The sequence below is a fragment of the Anabrus simplex genome, chromosome 3 (genome assembly GCF_040414725.1).
Source record: "Anabrus simplex isolate iqAnaSimp1 chromosome 3, ASM4041472v1, whole genome shotgun sequence".
In the NCBI taxonomy this organism is placed as follows: domain Eukaryota; kingdom Metazoa; phylum Arthropoda; class Insecta; order Orthoptera; family Tettigoniidae; genus Anabrus; species Anabrus simplex.
The window spans coordinates 394,853,578-394,860,852 of record NC_090267.1 but is presented as its reverse complement, the minus strand read 5'-3'; the positions used below and the strand labels follow the sequence as shown (position 1 = coordinate 394,860,852).

General features: G+C 45.7%; 1 non-coding gene across 1 annotated transcript; it reads left to right on the top strand.

Moving 5' to 3' along the window:
- The first annotated feature begins 4,691 nt into the window (after positions 1-4,691).
- Positions 4,692-4,765, top strand: TRNAN-GUU (transfer RNA asparagine (anticodon GUU)). The gene has a single exon. It is a non-coding gene; the product is annotated as a tRNA-Asn (tRNA).
- Positions 4,766-7,275: the final 2,510 nt, after the last annotated feature.

Here is a 7,275-nt window from a genome sequence, read left to right as displayed (position 1 = left end):
TTCCAGAAGAAAGTAATAATAATAATAATAATAATAATAATAATAATAATAATAATAATAATAATAATAATAATAATAATTGGATTTTCGTTCTACGAACTACTTTTACAGTTTGTCGGAGACACTAATTTGCTGGAATTTTCTCCCACTGGAGTTCTTTTCTGCTCCAATAAATCTGCCGACATGAGGCTGGTGTTTTTGAGCACTTTCAACTACCACTGGTTTAGGTCGAGATGGAACCTGCAAATTGGAAGGTCAGCGCTCTACCATTTGAGCCACTCAGCCAGGCCTTTGAGATAAAGATGTGATTCCTATCTTCGGTTTGTTTACAACAATCCCTTCTATGTGTATGAGATCACGATATTGGAATACGTCCGTAACTTTCTTTCTTCTTTCTTTCTTTCTTTCTTTCTTTCTTTCTTTCTTTCTTAATCCGTTTACAGTCCAGGGTTGGTTTTTCCCTCGGACTCACCCATGGATCACGCCTCTACTGCCTAAACAGCGGTGTCCTGGAACGTGAGACCTTGGGTCGGGGGATGAAACTAGGGAAAGAGGACCGGTACCTCGCCTGCTATGCTGAACAGAACAGGGGCCTTATGGACGGTGGTGGGGAGATGGGAAGATTGGAAGAGATTGACAAAGTTGTGGGAATAAAGTAGCCGTGGCCTTAAGTTAGGTATCATCCCGGCATTTGCCTGGAGGAGAAGTGGGAAACCACAGAAAATCACTTCGAGGAAGGCTGAGGTGGGAATCGAACACCCCCTCTCTACTCAGTTGATCTCACTGGGCTGAGTAGACCCCGTTCCATCCCTCGTACCACTTTTCAATTTTTGTGGCAGAGCCAGGAATTGAATCTGGTCCTCTGGGGGTGGCAGCTAAATCACACTAACCACTACAGAGGCCACCACAGAGGAGAACCCGTATTTTTACACTCAGTAAAATGATTCACAAGAAAACTAATTCTAATTTATTCTCCACGGTGCAAGCGGGCTGATAAGATAACTGTGCCGTTTGCATGAAGTAGTCAAAGGTTAGGCTGATTTACATAACACCGCTTTTCACATAATTAGCCAGCCACAGGCACGTGGCTGATAGCACGTTAGGGTGGGATAATAGAGTGACATCGTCACAGCTTCGTACTATGACGGCTGCGGGTCGAATTCCAACCAAAGCATGTGTGATTTTGGAAATTAAAAAATCACTTACCTTTGGTTACGGTTCCATGTAAAACTGGAAGTCCTTTAGTTACGATCACGATATCATCAGTCATAACCGAGCGGGTTGGCCGAGCGGTTAGGGTTGCGCAGTTGTGGGCTTGCATTCGGGAGATAGTGGGTTTGAACCCCACTGTCGGAAGCCCTGAAGTTGGTTTTCCGTGGTTTCCCATTTACACACCAGGCAAATGTTGGGCTGTACCTTAATTTAGGCCACGGCCGCTTCCTTTCGAAACCTAGCTCTTTCCTATGCCGTCGTCACCATAAAACTTATCTGTGTCGCTGCGACGTAAAGCAAATTTGAAAAAAGAACACTTTCAGAGGACGTTTGAAATGAATCTCTTTAACGTCCCACCGTGAGAGATATATTCAAGCATGAAACTTGCAGCTATCTCTCAGATACAGCCTACCACGTCTATTTTTCTTTGGTTTACGTCGAACAAAACAGACAGGTCTTATAACTACGATGGGAGAGGACAGGACTAGGACTGAGAGGAAATTTGACCGTGACCTTAATTAAGATACAGCCCTACCATTTGCTGGGGATGAAAATGTAATTCCACGGAAAGCCATCTTCAAGGGCTGCCGACAGTGGGGTTTCGAACCCATCATCTCTCGAATGCAAAATCACAGCTACGTCACTCAAAATCGGCAGCCAATTTTTTCACCTGAAAATTGACGTGGCGTCGGGAAGGGCATCCAGATTTACAACCCCGATAAACGCAAAAAATTAGCCTCTGTGACCAGAGAAATAAATGGAATAAAATCAAAATAGCTTTGTTTAGAAAGCTGTCTTGAATAAGCTCGTCTTCTATACTCCTTCAGTTGAAAGTGCCCCGGGTTCGATTCCCAGCCGAGTTAGCAATTTTCACGGCGTATTATTAATTCCTGTAGCTCGGGGGCTGGGTGTTTGCGTTCTTCTTAGTACAAATATTCATTTAGATATGACACATTCTACGAACCACCACAGAGGCACGCAATTGTGAATACATCTCTGCACGTAGGGTTGGCGACAGGAAAGGCATCCGCCCTTGAAACTGAGCAAAAATCCACCGTGTCGACCCCGGGTAATTGGGAGAAGGCCTGGTGAAAGAATGAAATAATTAGCAACATTGCAAAACTCTAGTCTGCCTCTGTGGTGTAGTGGTTAGTGTGATTAGCTGCCACCTCCTCCCCCCGGAGACAAGGGTTCGATTCCCGGTTCTCCCACGAAATTTGAAAAGTGGTACGAGGGCTGGAACGGGGTTCACTCTGCCTCGGGAGGTCAATGAGTAGAGATGGATTCGATTCCCACCTCAGCCATCCTCGAAGTGGTTTTCCGTGGGTTTCCACTTCTCCGCCAGGTAAATGCTGGGGTTGTACCTAACTTAAGGCGACGGCCGCTTCCTTCCCTCTTCCTTGCCTATCTCTTCATATCTTTCCATTCCCCCACAAGGTCCCTGTTCAGCATAGCAAGTGAGGCCACCTGGGTAAGGTACTGGTCCTCCATGCCCGTTGTATCCCCCGACCCAAAGTCTCACGCTCCAGGACACTGCACTTGAGGCGGTAGAGGTGGGACACCTCGCTGAGCCTGAGGAAAAAAAAAACAACCCTGGAAGTTAAACGGATTACGGAAGAAAAAAAAAACTTTGTGTAAGATTTCGTTTCTTATCCTGATACTATCTGCAGTATGTGAACGTAAAGGTAAGGCATTGCTGATAAAGTGATAAAAATGGGAAACAGGTAAGAGGAGGAGGACCATTATCTGATAAGGTCGTATGATCTGGCGACATCCTCTTTGACCTCCAGCTATGGTATGCGAGGAAAAACAAGAGTTCGCCTTGGAGTGGAAGTTGGCCTAACAGAAGGAGACAGGGTATTCTTTTCGGGTGTTCGGTTTAAAACAACAAAAGCAGGCTGTAACCCGAGCCACTTGAATTGCCGCTGGCCATATGCCTCATCTCATTACCAGTGCACGGGCCCCGTGGGAAGTGCTCACTTCTCTGAGACTCGGTAGCAAACAGGACAACCGCGTTTCACAATCTGTTTTCAGTTTCACTTGACGATCAGGTGATAAACATTGCTCATAAAAGGAAATGTACATATGCCGTACTACGTTAAATGTACTGTACATTGCACAAAACTAATTATTCTTCATCTACCGAGCAGGTTGGTTGTGCGGTTAGGGTCGCTCAGCTTTGAGCTTGCATTCGGAAGATAGTGAGTTCGAACCCTATTGTAAGTGGCCCTAAAGATGGTTTTTCCATGGATTCTCATTTTCACACCAGGCAAATGCTGGGGCTGTGCCTTAATTAAGGCCACGGCCGCTTCGTTCCCACTCCTAGCCCTATTCTATCTCATCGTCGCCATGAGACTTGTCGGTGCGACGTAAAGCAGATTCTATTCAAATAAAAGAGTAGAATCAAGAAACTTGTGAAGACTCGAGTTTTGAAAATGTTCTGTGGAGCTATAGGGCGTTTGAGATATTTGGAAGGCTTTCATTTCTGTGAAGTGATTTCTAGTTGTTTTGAAGCCAGAATAAAAACAAGAACTTCCTTTCCTAATATTTTTTCAGTTGCTTGAGGTTGGCACTAAATATCGATTTGCTTAGTTTTACGATCGGATGCCCTTCCTGACGCCAACGCTACGTGGAGGGATATATTCATTATTGTATGTTTCTTCAGTGGTTTTAAGTTTGATTTATTGAGTATAAGTGAAGAAATGAGTATTAATGCGAACACAATCACTCAATCCTCGAGATAGAGGAATTAACCAGATGCCGCCAAAATCCCCAGCCCGTCCGGGGATTGAACCCAGTGCACAATGTACGGAAGGCCATTTCAACCAAGGAATTGGACTTCAGAAAAGCAAGATTATTGGCAGAAAATCGCGTGTGTAATGTTACAAGTTATGTCAGAAACCAATGTTTGACTATTTCAAAAGCTGGCGTGAGTGACTCGGCTGGCTTCCTTGATCGAAGTTGTCGGGTTTGATCCCACTCTGATGGTATTTAAGGTAAGGTAAGGGTGTATTCTGCCCGAAGGCAGGTCCGAACCTCTGCAGAAGTATGCCTGAGCCGGAGTTTTGCGTACGGTAGGGTGGCCAGCTCCTTTCCACTCCTCCATTCCCTTACCACCCACCAACAGCGCGTGGCAACCCGTCCAATTCCTGACCACGCCCAATGTTGCTTAACTTCGGAGATCTCACGGAATCCGGTGTTTCAACGGCTACGGCTACGGCCGTTGGCCTGGTGGTATTTTAAGGTACTCAAATATGGCAGGGTCCCTCGGTACATTTACTGTCACGTAAAGGAACTCCCATGGGACAAAATTCCAGCATCTCAGCGTCTCCGAAAACCATAAAATCAATAATTATGAATATTATGAACATGTAGAACATGATTATACAATCTTATGGCGACGATGGAATAGTGCAGGCCTAGGACAGGGAAGGAAGCGACCATTACGTTACTTAAGATACAGCGTTGAAGACTACGCAGCCTCCGTGCCGCAATCGGCTAGAGCGTTCGGCTGTTAACCGAAAGGTTGGTGGTTCGAGCCCACCCGGGGGCGAAGATTTTTAAGGGCAGTGAAGACTTGCTCGATTCACCCCGATGAACTTTGGTTCGATTCACCGTCAGGAAGTCGCAAAATTTAAGAAATGAGATTCCACTTTTGGAGCGGTACATGGCGCTGATGTTCACTCAGCCTGCATGAAAACCAGTTCAATATTTTTTTTTTTTGGGGGGGGGGGGAGGCGGCAAGGTGTTGAGCTAACCATTTCTACCACACCATCAAGTGCCGAGCTTGCTGATGGCAAGACACTTTACTTCCATTCCTCCAACGGCCTTCGTTGCCCACGTATTTGCCTGATTTGAAAATGGGAAACCAAGGAAAACCATCTTCAGGGCTGCCGACAGTACAGATACGTGACCTGAACCATGGTGCCAACATGCTGGGTATTATTATTATTATTATTATTATTATTATTATTATTATTATTATTATTATTATTATTATTATTATACCTAAGGGAGTGGTCGCGCGTATTAACGCGCTACGTCTATGGAGCCAAGATCTGCATTCGGGAGGTGAGCGGGTTCGAACCCCACTATTGGTTGTCCTGAAAATGCTTTTCTTTGGTTTCTCATTTTCACTTCCAGGCGAATGCCGGGGCATTTCCTATTCATAGCCCACAGCGGATTCCGTCCACCTCCTTACCCAGTTTCATTCACCATCATGCATTTCATCTTCATTAGCTCCTCAGCTAAGGTTGGTGTCACGAAGATCATCTGGCAGTAAAAACATGTCATATATGATATCATCTCACCTCACTCCCGACCCTGTATCAGAAATGGGACCAAGGGGTAAACATTGTTCGTTCGTTCGTAATTTGTTTTCCCTCCAGGGCCGGTTTTTCCCTCGGACTCAGCGGGGGATCCCACCTCTACCGCCTCAAGGGCAGTGTCCTGGAGCTTCAGACACTGGGTCTAGGGATACAACTGGGGAGGATAACCAGTACCTCGCCCAGTTTGGAAGGGATAGACAAGGAAGGGGGAAGGAAGCTGCCGTGGCCTTCAGTTAGGTACCGCATTTGCCTGGAGGAGAAGTGGGAAACCACGGAAAACACTTCCAGGACGGCTGAGGAGGGAATCGAAACCCCCTCTACTCAGTTGACCTCCCGAGGCTGAGTTGACCCCGTTCCAGCCCTCGTACCACTTTACAAATTTCGTGGCAGAGCCGGGAATCGAACCCAGGCTTCTGGAGGTGGCAGCTAATCACCCAACCACTACACCACAGAGGCGGACGGTAGACATTGTATTATTATTATTATTATTATTATTATTATTATTATTATTATTATTATTATTATTATTATTATTATTATTATTATTTCTTTCCTTATCTGTTTACCTCCAGGGTTGGTTTTTCCCTCGGACTCAGCGATGGATCCCACCTCTACCACCACAAGGGCAGTGTCCTGGAGCGTGAGACACTGGGTCGGGGGATACAACTGGGGAGAATGACCATTACCTCGCCCAGGCGGCCTCACCTGCTTTGCTGAACAGGGGCCTTGCCGGGGGAAGGGAAGATCGGAAGGGATAGACAAGGAAGAGGGAAGGAATCGGCCGCGGCCTTTGTTTATGTACCAACCCGTCATTTGCCTGGAGGAAAAGTGGGAAACCACCGAACATCACTTCCAGGATGGCTGAGGTGGGAATCGAACCCACCTCTACTCAGTTGATCTCCCGAGGCTGAGCGGACCCCGTTCCAGCCCTCGTACCAATTTTCAAATTTCGTGGCAGAGCCGGGAATCGAACCCGGGCCTCCGGGAGTGGCAGCTAATCACACTAACCACTACACGACAGAGGCGGTCATTATTATTATTAAGGAGCGTTAATATCGATGTCAAGTGAAATAGCAAGATGCCACGTTGGGGAATAAGGATGTCGAGTAATGAATTAAAAAGATCATTAAGGGTGAAAACTGAAGAATCCACTGTGTCTAATACCACAGGAGTCGGAAAAGAATGAAAATGAACAGAAAATGTGGTACAAATTATTGGAAACACTGTCATAGTCTACTAGGGCCATAAGACTCACTTATTAGGATTCCCTTGATGGAAAGGGGTCTAACTACAGTGCCTTAATGACTGAAGTAAAAGACCCTTGTAATGTCCGGACTTTGGAACAATTCTGATGATCCAGTTCACTGAAATGTTATCTCACGTCAAGTCTCAAGAAATAGGTCACCTTGAGATTGCAGTATCTCTCTCTTAGCATGGACCGCTTCATGATGGATGCGCGATAAATGGGAGTAATTCAGTCTCTGGCCAAGGTGAATGGGATATTCCACATCAAAACGGATGGAAACGTGGAAAAGGTGAACTCAGGCCCGGTTTCTTCAACGAATGTTGTGTTAACATTGCTGTTTAAATCAAAAGAACTGTTAACACTTGCGTTAAATTAACATGAGACCTGCCCTGTGTTAAACCTCTTAATAGCTGTTAACATTCCAAAATGGCAGCATTTAGAAGACGTAACTTTGAAGCTATACTGCTGTATGAAAACTATCTATACAGG